Source organism: Lonchura striata, chromosome 19, assembly GCF_050655825.1.
Source record: "Lonchura striata isolate lonStrDom1 chromosome 19, ASM5065582v1, whole genome shotgun sequence".
Lineage (NCBI taxonomy): Eukaryota > Metazoa > Chordata > Aves > Passeriformes > Estrildidae > Lonchura > Lonchura striata.
The window spans coordinates 12,103,385-12,120,571 of record NC_140721.1 but is presented as its reverse complement, the minus strand read 5'-3'; positions in this window follow the sequence as shown (position 1 = coordinate 12,120,571).

The window sequence follows — 17,187 nt, the reverse complement described above, 5'->3', positions numbered from 1 at the left end:
AGCTGCTGGACTTTTGCGATTGCTTTCACTGTGCTCTTAATGCCAGGAAGGCACGTGCACGCTGCAACAACCAGCTGGGCAAGAGTGGGCAGAAGAGAACGGGCGTCAGACAGCAGCTTACATAGTACCATGGAAAGAGCAGTGTTTTTGGAGTGTGCAGCAAATCCGTGTTTCTGGACAAGGGAGGCATAAGTGCGCTGCGCTCCTAAGCTATCTCCCTGCGAGACACACTGCCAAAGCTTTTCGCTATGATGCAGTCTAGTGCAGACGCACACTACGGCTCTCCGGAGCTGTCCGAAGCCAAGCGCCGGCGGCCGGCGTCTTTCGGCTGAAGCAGCGCTTCGGAGCGTAGGGCTGCCGCTCCGCTGTTGTGTGCGCGAAGCAGCCGCTTCTCCTGCTCCGGGAGCCGGACAGAGCGGTAGTTTGTACGGGGGCGAAGAACGAAGCCGCAGAGCACCGGGCTTCTGCGCACACCCGAAGGACTGCTAGAGGACCGTGGTGGCCGCTCGCCTGCCTCTTCAATTCCCTTCTAGCATCCTTATGGAAGGTGTTCCAGGACAATTTTCTGGAGTTTTGAATTCCTCCTGATGCAGCCCCTCCTGGGAAACTCGTGCTCGTCCTCTGAGTCTCCGACATGCAGAGACCTCGATGGCAACTGCAGAAATGAAGGGCTGCGTTGAGTTGTCGAGAAGCAAGAACATAGCCAGCGCCTTGTGTTTGGGAGTCAGCAGCTGCTGGACTTTTGCGATTGCTTTCACTGTGCACTGAATGCCAGGACGGCATGTGAACGTTACAACAACGAGCTGGGCAAGAGTAGGAAGGGAGCACGGGCATCAGAGAGCATCTGGCATCTTGCCCTGGGAAGAGTACAGTTTTTGGAGTGTGCAGTAAAATCGTGTTTCTGGACAAGGGAGGCATAAGTGCGCTGCGCTCCTATGCTATCTCTCTGCGAGACACACTGCCAAAGCTTTTCGCTATGATGCAGTCTAGTTGCAGACGCACACTACGGCTCTCCGGAGCTGTCCGAAGCCAAGCGCCGGTGGCCGGCGTCTTTCGGCTGAAGCAGCGCTTCGGAGCGTAGGGCTGCCGCTCCGCTGTTGTGTGCACGAAGCAGCCGCTTCTCCTGCTCCGGGAGCCGGACAGAGCGGTAGCTTGCACGAGGGCGAAGAACGTTGCCGCAGGGAGACGACATTGTGTGCACAGCTTCGCGACTGCTAGAGGACGGTGGCTAAAGCTCCCTGCCTTTTCAATGCACTGCTGGCATGCTTTATTGAAGGTGTTCCGAGACAACTTTCCTGGGTTTTGACTTCGTCCTGATGCAGCCCCTCCTGGGAAATTGGTGCTCGTCCCAGAAGGCTCAAGATACAGAAAACTCGATGGCAGCTGCAGAAATGAAGGGCTGCGTTGAGTTGTCGAGAAGCAAGAACGTAGACAAGCGCCTTGTGTTTGGGAGTCAGCAGCTGCTGGACTTTTGCGATTGCTTTCACTGTGCTCTTAATGCCAGGAAGGCACGTGCACGCTGCAACAACCAGCTGGGCAAGAGTGGGCAGAAGAGAACGGGCGTCAGACAGCAGCTTACATAGTACCATGGAAAGAGCAGTGTTTTTGGAGTGTGCAGCAAATCCGTGTTTCTGGACAAGGGAGGCATAAGTGCGCTGCGCTCCTAAGCTATCTCCCTGCGAGACACACTGCCAAAGCTTTTCGCTATGATGCAGTCTAGTGCAGACCCACACTACGGCTCTCCGGAGCTGTCCGAAGCCAAGCGCCGGCGGCCGGCGTCTTTCGGCTGAAGCAGCGCTTCGGAGCGTAGGGCTGCCGCTCCGCTGTTGTGTGCGCGAAGCAGCCGCTTCTCCTGCTCCGGGAGCCGGACAGAGCGGTAGCTTGCACGAGGGCGAAGAACGAAGCCGCAGAGCATCGGGCTTCTGCGCGCACCCTAAGGACTGCTAGAGGACGGTGGTGGCCGCTCGCCTGCCTCTTCAATTCCCTTCTAGCATCCTTATGGAAGGTGTTCCAGGACAATTTTCCTGAGTTTTGAATTCCTCCTGATGCAGCCCCTCGTGGGAAACTCGTGCTCGTCCTCTGAGTCTCCGACATGCAGAGACCTCGATGGCAACTGCAGAAATGGAGGGCTGCGTTGAGTCGTCGAGTAGCAAGAACATAGCCAGCGCCTTGTGTTTGGGAGTCAGCAGCTGCTGGACTTTTGCGATTGCTTTCACTGTGCACTGAATGCCAGGACGGCATGTGCACGTTACAACAACGAGCTGGGCAAGAGTAGGAAGGGAGCACGGGCATCAGAGAGCATCTGGCATCTTGCCCTTGGAAGAGTACTGTTTTTGGAGTGTGCAGTAAAATCGTGTTTCTGGACAAGGGAGGCATAAGTGCGCTGCGCTCCTAAGCTATCTCCCTGCGAGACACACTGCCAAAGCTTTTCGCTATGATGCAGTCTAGTTGCAGACGCACACTACGGCTCTCCGGAGCTGTCCGAAGCCAAGCGCCGGTGGCCGGCGTCTTTCGGCTGAAGCAGCGCTTCGGAGCGTAGGGCTGCCGCTCCGCTGCTGTGTGCGCGAAGCAGCCGCTTCTCCTGCTCCGGGAGCCGGACAGAGCGGTAGCTTGTACGAGGGCGAAGAACGTTGCCGCAGGGAGACGACATTGTGTGCACAGCTTTACCACTGCTAGAGGACGGTGGCTAAAGCTACCTGCCTTTTCAATGCACTGCTGGCATGCTTTATTGAAGGTGTTCCGAGACAACTTTCCTGGGTTTTGACTTCGTCCTGATGCAGCCCCTCCTGGGAAATTGGTGCTCGTCCCAGAAGGCTCGAGATGCAGAAAACTCGATGGCAACTGCAGAAATGAAGGATTCTGTTGAGGTGTGGAGAAGCAAGAACATAGCCAGCGCCTTGTGTTTGGGAGTCAGCAGCTGCTGGACTTTTGCGATTGCTTTCACTGTGCACTGAATGCCAGGACGGCACGTGCACGTTAAAACAACGAGCTGCGGAAGAGTAATCGAAAGATCACGGCCGTCAGAAAACAGCTTATATATTGCCCTGGGAAGAGTACTGTTTTTGGAGTGTGCAGTAAAATCGTGTTTCTGGACAAGGGAGGCATAAGTGCGCTGCGCTCCTAAGCTATCTCCCTGCGAGACACAATGCCAAAGCTTTTCGCTATGATGCAGTCTAGTTGCAGACGCACACTACGGCTCTCCGCAGCTGTCCGAAGCCAAGCGCCGGTGGCCGGCGTCTTTCGGCTGAAGCAGCGCTTCGGAGCGTAGGGCTGCCGCTCCGCTGTTGTGTGCGCGAAGCAGCCGCTTCTCCTGCTCCGGGAGCCGGACAGAGCGGTAGCTTGCACGAGGGCGAAGAACGAAGCCGCAGAGCATCGGGCTTCTGCGCGCACCCTAAGGACTGCTAGAGGACGGTGGTGGCCGCTCGCCTGCCTCTTCAATTCCATTCTAGCATCCTTATGGAAGGTGTTCCACGACAAATTCCCTGAGTTTTGAATTCCTCCTGATTCAGCCCCTCGTGGGAAACTCGTGCTCGTCCTCTGAGTCTCCGACATGCAGAGACCTCGATGGCAACTGCAGAAATGGAGGGCTGCGTTGAGTCGTCGAGTAGCAAGAACATAGCCAGCGCCTTGTGTTTGGGAGTCAGCAGCTGCTGGACTTTTGTGATTGCTTTCACTGTGCACTGAATGCCAGGACGGCATGTGCACGTTACAACAACGAGCTGGGCAAGAGTAGGAAGGGAGCACGGGCATCAGAGAGCATCTGGCATCTTGCCCTTGGAAGAGTAATGTTTTTGGAGTGTGCAGTAAAATCGTGTTTCTGGACAAGGGAGGCATAAGTGCGCTGCGCTCCTATGCTATCTCTCTGCGAGACACACTGCCAAAGCTTTTCGCTATGATGCAGTCTAGTGCAGACGCACACTACGGCTCTCCGGAGCTGTCCGAAGCCAAGCGCCGGTTCGCCGGCGTCTTTCGGCTGAAGCAGCGCTTCGGAGCGAAGGGCTGCCGCTCCGCTGTTGTGTGCGCGAAGCAGCCGCTTCTCCTGCTCCGGGAGCCGGACAGAGCGGTAGCTTGCACGAGGGCGAAGAACGTTGCCGCAGGGAGACGACATTGTGTGCACAGCTTCGCGACTGCTAGAGGACGGTGGCTAAAGCTCCCTGCCTTTTCAATGCACTGCTGGCATGGTTTATTGAAGGTGTTCCGAGACAACTTTCCTGGGTTTTGACTTCGTCCTGATGCAGCCCCTCCTGGGAAATTGGTGCTCGTCCCAGAAGGCTCAAGATACAGAAAACTCGATGGCAGCTGCAGAAATGAAGGGCTGCGTTGAGTTGTCGAGAAGCAAGAAGGTAGACAAGCGCCTTGTGTTTGGGAGTCAGCAGCTGCTGGACTTTTGCGATTGCTTTCACTGTGCTCTTAATGCCAGGAAGGCACGTGCACGCTGCAACAACCAGCTGGGCAAGAGTGGGCAGAAGAGAACGGGCGTCAGACAGCAGCTTACATAGTACCATGGAAAGAGCAGTGTTTTTGGAGTGTGCAGCAAATCCGTGTTTCTGGACAAGGGAGGCATAAGTGCGCTGCGCTCCTAAGCTATCTCCCTGCGAGACACAATGCCAAAGCTTTTCGCTATGATGCAGTCTAGTTGCAGACGCACACTACGGCTCTCCGCAGCTGTCCGAAGCTAAGCGCCGGTGGCTGGCGTCTTTCGGCTGAAGCAGCGCTTCGGAGCGTAGGGCTGCCGCTCCGCTGTTGTGTGCGCGAAGCAGCCGCTTCTCCTGCTCCGGGAGCCGGACAGAGCGGTAGCTTGCACGAGGGCGAAGAACGTTGCCGCAGGGAGACGACATTGTGTGCACAGCTTCGCGACTGCTAGAGGACGGTGGCTAAAGCTACCTGCCTTTTCAATGCACTGCTGGCATGCTTTATTGAAGGTGTTCCGAGACAACTTTCCTGGGTTTTGACTTCGTCCTGATGCAGCCCCTCCTGGGAAATTGGTGCTCGTCCCAGAAGGCTCAAGATACAGAAAACTCGATGGCAGCTGCAGAAATGAAGGGCTGCGTTGAGTTGTCGAGAAGCAAGAACGTAGACAAGCGCCTTGTGTTTGGGAGTCAGCAGCTGCTGGACTTTTGCGATTGCTTTCACTGTGCTCTTAATGCCAGGAAGGCACGTGCACGCTGCAACAACCAGCTGGGCAAGAGTGGGCAGAAGAGAACGGGCGTCAGACAGCAGCTTACATAGTACCATGGAAAGAGCAGTGTTTTTGGAGTGTGCAGCAAATCCGTGTTTCTGGACAAGGGAGGCATAAGTGCGCTGCGCTCCTATGCTATCTCCCTGCGAGACACACTGCCAAAGCTTTTCGCTATGATGCAGTCTAGTGCAGACGCACACTACGGCTCTCCGGAGCTGTCCGAAGCCAAGCGCCGGTCGCCGGCGTCTTTCGGCTGAAGCAGCGCTTCGGAGCGTAGGGCTGCCGCTCCGCTGTTGTGTGCGCGAAGCAGCCGCTTCTCCTGCTCCGGGAGCCGGACAGAGCGGTAGCTTGTACGAGGGCGAAGAACGTTGCCGCAGGGAGACGACATTGTGTGCACAGCTTCGCGACTGCTAGAGGACGGTGGCTAAAGCTCCCTGCCTTTTCAATGCACTGCTGGCATGCTTTATTGAAGGTGTTCCGAGACAACTTTCCTGGGTTTTGACTTCGTCCTGATGCAGCCCCTCCTGGGAAATTGGTGCTCGTCCCAGAAGGCTCGAGATGCAGAAAACTCGATGGCAGCTGCAGAAATGAAGGACTCTGTTGAGGTGTGGAGAAGCAAGAACATAGCCAGCGCCTTGTGTTTGGGAGTCAGCAGCTGCTGGACTTTTGCGATTGCTTTCACTGTGCACTGAATGCCAGGACGGCACGTGCACGTTAAAACAACGAGCTGCGGAAGAGTAATCGAAAGATCACGGCCGTCAGAAAACAGCTTATATATTGCCCTGGGAAGAGTACTGGTTTTGGAGTGTGCAGTAAAATCGTGTTTCTGGACAAGGGAGGCATAAGTGCGCTGCGCTCCTAAGCTATCTCCCTGCGAGACACACTGCCAAAGCTTTTCGCTATGATGCAGTCTAGTGCAGACCCACACTACGGCTCTCCGGAGCTGTCCGAAGCCAAGCGCCGGCGGCCGGCGTCTTTCGGCTGAAGCAGCGCTTCGGAGCGTAGGGCTGCCGCTCCGCTGTTGTGTGCGCGAAGCAGCCGCTTCTCCTGCTCCGGGAGCCGGACAGAGCGGTAGCTTGCACGAGGGCGAAGAACGAAGCCGCAGAGCATCGGGCTTCTGCGCGCACCCTAAGGACTGCTAGAGGACGGTGGTGGCCGCTCGCCTGCCTCTTCAATTCCCTTCTAGCATCCTTATGGAAGGTGTTCCAGGACAAATTCCCTGAGTTTTGAATTCCTCCTGATGCAGCCCCTCGTGGGAAACTCGTGCTCGTCCTCTGAGGCTCCGACATGCAGAGACCTCGATGGCAACTGCAGAAATGGAGGGCTGCGTTGAGTCGTCGAGTAGCAAGAACATAGCCAGCGCCTTGTGTTTGGGAGTCAGCAGCTGCTGGACTTTTGCGATTGCTTTCACTGTGCACTGAATGCCAGGACGGCATGTGCACGTTACAACAATGAGCTGGGCAAGAGTAGGAAGGGAGCACGGGCATCAGAGAGCATCTGGCATCTTGCCCTTGGAAGAGTACTGTTTTTGGAGTGTGCAGTAAAATCGTGTTTCTGGACAAGGGAGGCATAAGTGCGCTGCGCTCCTAAGCTATCTCCCTGCGAGACACACTGCCAAAGCTTTTCGCTATGATGCAGTCTAGTTGCAGACGCACACTACGGCTCTCCGGAGCTGTCCGAAGCCAAGCGCCGGTCGCCGGCGTCTTTCGGCTGAAGCAGCGCTTCGGAGCGTAGGGCTGCCGCTCCGCTGCTGTGTGCGCGAAGCAGCCGCTTCTCCTGCTCCGGGAGCCGGACAGAGCGGTAGCTTGTACGAGGGCGAAGAACGTTGCCGCAGGGAGACGACATTGTGTGCACAGCTTTACCACTGCTAGAGGACGGTGGCTAAAGCTACCTGCCTTTTCAATGCACTGCTGGCATGCTTTATTGAAGGTGTTCCGAGACAACTTTCCTGGGTTTTGACTTCGTCCTGATGCAGCCCCTCCTGGGAAATTGGTGCTCGTCCCAGAAGGCTCGAGATGCAGAAAACTCGATGGCAGCTGCAGAAATGAAGGATTCTGTTGAGGTGTGGAGAAGCAAGAACATAGCCAGCGCCTTGTGTTTGGGAGTCAGCAGCTGCTGGACTTTTGCGATTGCTTTCACTGTGCACTGAATGCCAGGACGGCACGTGCACGTTAAAACAACGAGCTGCGGAAGAGTAATCGAAAGATCACGGCCGTCAGAAAACAGCTTATATATTGCCCTGGGAAGAGTACTGTTTTTGGAGTGTGCAGTAAAATCGTGTTTCTGGACAAGGGAGGCATAAGTGCGCTGCGCTCCTAAGCTATCTCCCTGCGAGACACAATGCCAAAGCTTTTCGCTATGATGCAGTCTAGTGCAGACCCACACTACGGCTCTCCGGAGCTGTCCGAAGCCAAGCGCCGGTGGCCGGCGTCTTTCGGCTGAAGCAGCGCTTCGGAGCGTAGGGCTGCCGCTCCGCTGTTGTGTGCGCGAAGCAGCCGCTTCTCCTGCTCCGGGAGCCGGACAGAGCGGTAGCTTGCACGAGGGCGAAGAACGAAGCCGCAGAGCATCGGGCTTCTGCGCGCACCCTAAGGACTGCTAGAGGACGGTGGTGGCCGCTCGCCTGCCTCTTCAATTCCATTCTAGCATCCTTATGGAAGGTGTTCCACGACAAATTCCCTGAGTTTTGAATTCCTCCTGATGCAGCCCCTCGTGGGAAACTCGTGCTCGTCCTCTGAGTCTCCGACATGCAGAGACCTCGATGGCAACTGCAGAAATGGAGGGCTGCGTTGAGTCGTCGAGTAGCAAGAACATAGCCAGCGCCTTGTGTTTGGGAGTCAGCAGCTGCTGGACTTTTGCGATTGCTTTCACTGTGCACTGAATGCCAGGACGGCATGTGCACGTTACAACAACGAGCTGGGCAAGAGTAGGAAGGGAGCACGGGCATCAGAGAGCATCTGGCATCTTGCCCTTGGAAGAGTACTGTTTTTGGAGTGTGCAGTAAAATCGTGTTTCTGGACAAGGGAGGCATAAGTGCGCTGCGCTCCTAAGCTATCTCCCTGCGAGACACACTGCCAAAGCTTTTCGCTATGATGCAGTCTAGTTGCAGACGCACACTACGGCTCTCCGGAGCTGTCCGAAGCCAAGCGCCGGTCGCCGGCGTCTTTCGGCTGAAGCAGCGCTTCGGAGCGTAGGGCTGCCGCTCCGCTGCTGTGTGCGCGAAGCAGCCGCTTCTCCTGCTCCGGGAGCCGGACAGAGCGGTAGCTTGTACGAGGGCGAAGAACGTTGCCGCAGGGAGACGACATTGTGTGCACAGCTTCGCGACTGCTAGAGGACGGTGGCTAAAGCTCCCTGCCTTTTCAATGCACTGCTGGCATGCTTTATTGAAGGTGTTCCGAGACAACTTTCCTGGGTTTTGACTTCGTCCTGATGCAGCCCCTCCTGGGAAATTGGTGCTCGTCCCAGAAGGCTCGAGATGCAGAAAACTCGATGGCAGCTGCAGAAATGAAGGACTCTGTTGAGGTGTGGAGAAGCAAGAACATAGCCAGCGCCTTGTGTTTGGGAGTCAGCAGCTGCTGGACTTTTGCGATTGCTTTCACTGTGCACTGAATGCCAGGACGGCACGTGCACGTTAAAACAACGAGCTGCGGAAGAGTAATCGAAAGATCACGGCCGTCAGAAAACAGCTTATATATTGCCCTGGGAAGAGTACTGGTTTTGGAGTGTGCAGTAAAATCGTGTTTCTGGACAAGGGAGGCATAAGTGCGCTGCGCTCCTAAGCTATCTCCCTGCGAGACACACTGCCAAAGCTTTTCGCTATGATGCAGTCTAGTGCAGACCCACACTACGGCTCTCCGGAGCTGTCCGAAGCCAAGCGCCGGCGGCCGGCGTCTTTCGGCTGAAGCAGCGCTTCGGAGCGTAGGGCTGCCGCTCCGCTGTTGTGTGCGCGAAGCAGCCGCTTCTCCTGCTCCGGGAGCCGGACAGAGCGGTAGCTTGCACGAGGGCGAAGAACGAAGCCGCAGAGCATCGGGCTTCTGCGCGCACCCTAAGGACTGCTAGAGGACGGTGGTGGCCGCTCGCCTGCCTCTTCAATTCCCTTCTAGCATCCTTATGGAAGGTGTTCCAGGACAATTTTCCTGAGTTTTGAATTCCTCCTGATGCAGCCCCTCGTGGGAAACTCGTGCTCGTCCTCTGAGTCTCCGACATGCAGAGACCTCGATGGCAACTGCAGAAATGGAGGGCTGCGTTGAGTCGTCGAGTAGCAAGAACATAGCCAGCGCCTTGTGTTTGGGAGTCAGCAGCTGCTGGACTTTTGCGATTGCTTTCACTGTGCACTGAATGCCAGGACGGCATGTGCACGTTACAACAACGAGCTGGGCAAGAGTAGGAAGGGAGCACGGGCATCAGAGAGCATCTGGCATCTTGCCCTTGGAAGAGTACTGTTTTTGGAGTGTGCAGTAAAATCGTGTTTCTGGACAAGGGAGGCATAAGTGCGCTGCGCTCCTATGCTATCTCTCTGCGAGACACACTGCCAAAGCTTTTCGCTATGATGCAGTCTAGTGCAGACGCACACTACGGCTCTCCGGAGCTGTCCGAAGCCAAGCGCCGGTTCGCCGGCGTCTTTCGGCTGAAGCAGCGCTTCGGAGCGAAGGGCTGCCGCTCCGCTGTTGTGTGCGCGAAGCAGCCGCTTCTCCTGCTCCGGGAGCCGGACAGAGCGGTAGCTTGCACGAGGGCGAAGAACGTTGCCGCAGGGAGACGACATTGTGTGCACAGCTTCGCGACTGCTAGAGGACGGTGGCTAAAGCTCCCTGCCTTTTCAATGCACTGCTGGCATGGTTTATTGAAGGTGTTCCGAGACAACTTTCCTGGGTTTTGACTTCGTCCTGATGCAGCCCCTCCTGGGAAATTGGTGCTCGTCCCAGAAGGCTCAAGATACAGAAAACTCGATGGCAGCTGCAGAAATGAAGGGCTGCGTTGAGTTGTCGAGAAGCAAGAAGGTAGACAAGCGCCTTGTGTTTGGGAGTCAGCAGCTGCTGGACTTTTGCGATTGCTTTCACTGTGCTCTTAATGCCAGGAAGGCACGTGCACGCTGCAACAACCAGCTGGGCAAGAGTGGGCAGAAGAGAACGGGCGTCAGACAGCAGCTTACATAGTACCATGGAAAGAGCAGTGTTTTTGGAGTGTGCAGCAAATCCGTGTTTCTGGACAAGGGAGGCATAAGTGCGCTGCGCTCCTAAGCTATCTCCCTGCGAGACACAATGCCAAAGCTTTTCGCTATGATGCAGTCTAGTTGCAGACGCACACTACGGCTCTCCGCAGCTGTCCGAAGCTAAGCGCCGGTGGCTGGCGTCTTTCGGCTGAAGCAGCGCTTCGGAGCGTAGGGCTGCCGCTCCGCTGTTGTGTGCGCGAAGCAGCCGCTTCTCCTGCTCCGGGAGCCGGACAGAGCGGTAGCTTGCACGAGGGCGAAGAACGTTGCCGCAGGGAGACGACATTGTGTGCACAGCTTCGCGACTGCTAGAGGACGGTGGCTAAAGCTACCTGCCTTTTCAATGCACTGCTGGCATGCTTTATTGAAGGTGTTCCGAGACAACTTTCCTGGGTTTTGACTTCGTCCTGATGCAGCCCCTCCTGGGAAATTGGTGCTCGTCCCAGAAGGCTCAAGATACAGAAAACTCGATGGCAGCTGCAGAAATGAAGGGCTGCGTTGAGTTGTCGAGAAGCAAGAACGTAGACAAGCGCCTTGTGTTTGGGAGTCAGCAGCTGCTGGACTTTTGCGATTGCTTTCACTGTGCTCTTAATGCCAGGAAGGCACGTGCACGCTGCAACAACCAGCTGGGCAAGAGTGGGCAGAAGAGAACGGGCGTCAGACAGCAGCTTACATAGTACCATGGAAAGAGCAGTGTTTTTGGAGTGTGCAGCAAATCCGTGTTTCTGGACAAGGGAGGCATAAGTGCGCTGCGCTCCTAAGCTATCTCCCTGCGAGACACACTGCCAAAGCTTTTCGCTATGATGCAGTCTAGTGCAGACGCACACTACGGCTCTCCGGAGCTGTCCGAAGCCAAGCGCCGGTCGCCGGCGTCTTTCGGCTGAAGCAGCGCTTCGGAGCGTAGGGCTGCCGCTCCGCTGCTGTGTGCGCGAAGCAGCCGCTTCTCCTGCTCCGGGAGCCGGACAGAGCGGTAGCTTGTACGAGGGCGAAGAACGTTGCCGCAGGGAGACGACATTGTGTGCACAGCTTCGCGACTGCTAGAGGACGGTGGCTAAAGCTACCTGCCTTTTCAATGCACTGCTGGCATGCTTTATTGAAGGTGTTCCGAGACAACTTTCCTGGGTTTTGACTTCGTCCTGATGCAGCCCCTCCTGGGAAATTGGTGCTCGTCCCAGAAGGCTCGAGATGCAGAAAACTCGATGGCAGCTGCAGAAATGAAGGACTCTGTTGAGGTGTGGAGAAGCAAGAACATAGCCAGCGCCTTGTGTTTGGGAGTCAGCAGCTGCTGGACTTTTGCGATTGCTTTCACTGTGCACTGAATGCCAGGACGGCACGTGCACGTTAAAACAACGAGCTGCGGAAGAGTAATCGAAAGATCACGGCCGTCAGAAAACAGCTTATATATTGCCCTGGGAAGAGTACTGTTTTTGGAGTGTGCAGTAAAATCGTGTTTCTGGACAAGGGAGGCATAAGTGCGCTGCGCTCCTAAGCTATCTCCCTGCGAGACACACTGCCAAAGCTTTTCGCTATGATGCAGTCTAGTGCAGACCCACACTACGGCTCTCCGGAGCTGTCCGAAGCCAAGCGCCGGCGGCCGGCGTCTTTCGGCTGAAGCAGCGCTTCGGAGCGTAGGGCTGCCGCTCCGCTGTTGTGTGCGCGAAGCAGCCGCTTCTCCTGCTCCGGGAGCCGGACAGAGCGGTAGCTTGCACGAGGGCGAAGAACGAAGCCGCAGAGCATCGGGCTTCTGCGCGCACCCTAAGGACTGCTAGAGGACGGTGGTGGCCGCTCGCCTGCCTCTTCAATTCCCTTCTAGCATCCTTATGGAAGGTGTTCCAGGACAAATTCCCTGAGTTTTGAATTCCTCCTGATGCAGCCCCTCGTGGGAAACTCGTGCTCGTCCTCTGAGTCTCCGACATGCAGAGACCTCGATGGCAACTGCAGAAATGGAGGGCTGCGTTGAGTCGTCGAGTAGCAAGAACATAGCCAGCGCCTTGTGTTTGGGAGTCAGCAGCTGCTGGACTTTTGCGATTGCTTTCACTGTGCACTGAATGCCAGGACGGCATGTGCACGTTACAACAACGAGCTGGGCAAGAGTAGGAAGGGAGCACGGGCATCAGAGAGCATCTGGCATCTTGCCCTTGGAAGAGTACTGTTTTTGGAGTGTGCAGTAAAATCGTGTTTCTGGACAAGGGAGGCATAAGTGCGCTGCGCTCCTAAGCTATCTCCCTGCGAGACACACTGCCAAAGCTTTTCGCTATGATGCAGTCTAGTTGCAGACGCACACTACGGCTCTCCGGAGCTGTCCGAAGCCAAGCGCCGGTGGCCGGCGTCTTTCGGCTGAAGCAGCGCTTCGGAGCGTAGGGCTGCCGCTCCGCTGCTGTGTGCGCGAAGCAGCCGCTTCTCCTGCTCCGGGAGCCGGACAGAGCGGTCGTTTGTACGAGGGCGAAGAACGTTGCCGCAGGGAGACGACATTGTGTGCACAGCTTTACCACTGCTAGAGGACGGTGGCTAAAGCTACCTGCCTTTTCAATGCACTGCTGGCATGCTTTATTGAAGGTGTTCCGAGACAACTTTCCTGGGTTTTGACTTCGTCCTGATGCAGCCCCTCCTGGGAAATTGGTGCTCGTCCCAGAAGGCTCGAGATGCAGAAAACTCGATGGCAGCTGCAGAAATGAAGGATTCTGTTGAGGTGTGGAGAAGCAAGAACATAGCCAGCGCCTTGTGTTTGGGAGTCAGCAGCTGCTGGACTTTTGCGATTGCTTTCACTGTGCACTGAATGCCAGGACGGCACGTGCACGTTAAAACAACGAGCTGCGGAAGAGTAATCGAAAGATCACGGCCGTCAGAAAACAGCTTATATATTGCCCTGGGAAGAGTACTGTTTTTGGAGTGTGCAGTAAAATCGTGTTTCTGGACAAGGGAGGCATAAGTGCGCTGCGCTCCTAAGCTATCTCCCTGCGAGACACAATGCCAAAGCTTTTCGCTATGATGCAGTCTAGTTGCAGACGCACACTACGGCTCTCCGCAGCTGTCCGAAGCCAAGCGCCGGTGGCCGGCGTCTTTCGGCTGAAGCAGCGCTTCGGAGCGTAGGGCTGCCGCTCCGCTGTTGTGTGCGCGAAGCAGCCGCTTCTCCTGCTCCGGGAGCCGGACAGAGCGGTAGCTTGCACGAGGGCGAAGAACGAAGCCGCAGAGCATCGGGCTTCTGCGCGCACCCTAAGGACTGCTAGAGGACGGTGGTGGCCGCTCGCCTGCCTCTTCAATTCCCTTCTAGCATCCTTATGGAAGGTGTTCCACGACAAATTCCCTGAGTTTTGAATTCCTCCTGATTCAGCCCCTCGTGGGAAACTCGTGCTCGTCCTCTGAGTCTCCGACATGCAGAGACCTCGATGGCAACTGCAGAAATGGAGGGCTGCGTTGAGTCGTCGAGTAGCAAGAACATAGCCAGCGCCTTGTGTTTGGGAGTCAGCAGCTGCTGGACTTTTGTGATTGCTTTCACTGTGCACTGAATGCCAGGACGGCATGTGCACGTTACAACAACGAGCTGGGCAAGAGTAGGAAGGGAGCACGGGCATCAGAGAGCATCTGGCATCTTGCCCTTGGAAGAGTAATGTTTTTGGAGTGTGCAGTAAAATCGTGTTTCTGGACAAGGGAGGCATAAGTGCGCTGCGCTCCTATGCTATCTCTCTGCGAGACACACTGCCAAAGCTTTTCGCTATGATGCAGTCTAGTGCAGACGCACACTACGGCTCTCCGGAGCTGTCCGAAGCCAAGCGCCGGTTCGCCGGCGTCTTTCGGCTGAAGCAGCGCTTCGGAGCGAAGGGCTGCCGCTCCGCTGTTGTGTGCGCGAAGCAGCCGCTTCTCCTGCTCCGGGAGCCGGACAGAGCGGTAGCTTGCACGAGGGCGAAGAACGTTGCCGCAGGGAGACGACATTGTGTGCACAGCTTCGCGACTGCTAGAGGACGGTGGCTAAAGCTCCCTGCCTTTTCAATGCACTGCTGGCATGGTTTATTGAAGGTGTTCCGAGACAACTTTCCTGGGTTTTGACTTCGTCCTGATGCAGCCCCTCCTGGGAAATTGGTGCTCGTCCCAGAAGGCTCAAGATACAGAAAACTCGATGGCAGCTGCAGAAATGAAGGGCTGCGTTGAGTTGTCGAGAAGCAAGAAGGTAGACAAGCGCCTTGTGTTTGGGAGTCAGCAGCTGCTGGACTTTTGCGATTGCTTTCACTGTGCTCTTAATGCCAGGAAGGCACGTGCACGCTGCAACAACCAGCTGGGCAAGAGTGGGCAGAAGAGAACGGGCGTCAGACAGCAGCTTACATAGTACCATGGAAAGAGCAGTGTTTTTGGAGTGTGCAGCAAATCCGTGTTTCTGGACAAGGGAGGCATAAGTGCGCTGCGCTCCTAAGCTATCTCCCTGCGAGACACAATGCCAAAGCTTTTCGCTATGATGCAGTCTAGTTGCAGACGCACACTACGGCTCTCCGCAGCTGTCCGAAGCTAAGCGCCGGTGGCTGGCGTCTTTCGGCTGAAGCAGCGCTTCGGAGCGTAGGGCTGCCGCTCCGCTGTTGTGTGCGCGAAGCAGCCGCTTCTCCTGCTCCGGGAGCCGGACAGAGCGGTAGCTTGCACGAGGGCGAAGAACGTTGCCGCAGGGAGACGACATTGTGTGCACAGCTTCGCGACTGCTAGAGGACGGTGGCTAAAGCTACCTGCCTTTTCAATGCACTGCTGGCATGCTTTATTGAAGGTGTTCCGAGACAACTTTCCTGGGTTTTGACTTCGTCCTGATGCAGCCCCTCCTGGGAAATTGGTGCTCGTCCCAGAAGGCTCAAGATACAGAAAACTCGATGGCAGCTGCAGAAATGAAGGGCTGCGTTGAGTTGTCGAGAAGCAAGAACGTAGACAAGCGCCTTGTGTTTGGGAGTCAGCAGCTGCTGGACTTTTGCGATTGCTTTCACTGTGCTCTTAATGCCAGGACGGCACGTGCACGCTGCAACAACCAGCTGGGCAAGAGTGGGCAGAAGAGAACGGGCGTCAGACAGCAGCTTACATAGTACCATGGAAAGAGCAGTGTTTTTGGAGTGTGCAGCAAATCCGTGTTTCTGGACAAGGGAGGCATAAGTGCGCTGCGCTCCTATGCTATCTCCCTGCGAGACACACTGCCAAAGCTTTTCGCTATGATGCAGTCTAGTGCAGACGCACACTACGGCTCTCCGGAGCTGTCCGAAGCCAAGCGCCGGTCGCCGGCGTCTTTCGGCTGAAGCAGCGCTTCGGAGCGTAGGGCTGCCGCTCCGCTGCTGTGTGCGCGAAGCAGCCGCTTCTCCTGCTCCGGGAGCCGGACAGAGCGGTAGCTTGTACGAGGGCGAAGAACGTTGCCGCAGGGAGACGACATTGTGTGCACAGCTTTACCACTGCTAGAGGACGGTGGCTAAAGCTACCTGCCTTTTCAATGCACTGCTGGCATGCTTTATTGAAGGTGTTCCGAGACAACTTTCCTGGGTTTTGACTTCGTCCTGATGCAGCCCCTCCTGGGAAATTGGTGCTCGTCCCAGAAGGCTCGAGATGCAGAAAACTCGATGGCAGCTGCAGAAATGAAGGATTCTGTTGAGGTGTGGAGAAGCAAGAACATAGCCAGCGCCTTGTGTTTGGGAGTCAGCAGCTGCTGGACTTTTGCGATTGCTTTCACTGTGCACTGAATGCCAGGACGGCACGTGCACGTTAAAACAACGAGCTGCGGAAGAGTAATCGAAAGATCACGGCCGTCAGAAAACAGCTTATATATTGCCCTGGGAAGAGTACTGTTTTTGGAGTGTGCAGTAAAATCGTGTTTCTGGACAAGGGAGGCATAAGTGCGCTGCGCTCCTAAGCTATCTCCCTGCGAGACACACTGCCAAAGCTTTTCGCTATGATGCAGTCTAGTGCAGACCCACACTACGGCTCTCCGGAGCTGTCCGAAGCCAAGCGCCGGCGGCCGGCGTCTTTCGGCTGAAGCAGCGCTTCGGAGCGTAGGGCTGCCGCTCCGCTGTTGTGTGCGCGAAGCAGCCGCTTCTCCTGCTCCGGGAGCCGGACAGAGCGGTAGCTTGCACGAGGGCGAAGAACGAAGCCGCAGAGCATCGGGCTTCTGCGCGCACCCTAAGGACTGCTAGAGGACGGTGGTGGCCGCTCGCCTGCCTCTTCAATTCCCTTCTAGCATCCTTATGGAAGGTGTTCCAGGACAAATTCCCTGAGTTTTGAATTCCTCCTGATGCAGCCCCTCGTGGGAAACTCGTGCTCGTCCTCTGAGTCTCCGACATGCAGAGACCTCGATGGCAACTGCAGAAATGGAGGGCTGCGTTGAGTCGTCGAGTAGCAAGAACATAGCCAGCGCCTTGTGTTTGGGAGTCAGCAGCTGCTGGACTTTTGCGATTGCTTTCACTGTGCACTGAATGCCAGGACGGCATGTGCACGTTACAACAACGAGCTGGGCAAGAGTAGGAAGGGAGCACGGGCATCAGAGAGCATCTGGCATCTTGCCCTTGGAAGAGTACTGTTTTTGGAGTGTGCAGTAAAATCGTGTTTCTGGACAAGGGAGGCATAAGTGCGCTGCGCTCCTAAGCTATCTCCCTGCGAGACACACTGCCAAAGCTTTTCGCTATGATGCAGTCTAGTTGCAGACGCACACTACGGCTCTCCGGAGCTGTCCGAAGCCAAGCGCCGGTGGCCGGCGTCTTTCGGCTGAAGCAGCGCTTCGGAGCGTAGGGCTGCCGCTCCGCTGCTGTGTGCGCGAAGCAGCCGCTTCTCCTGCTCCGGGAGCCGGACAGAGCGGTAG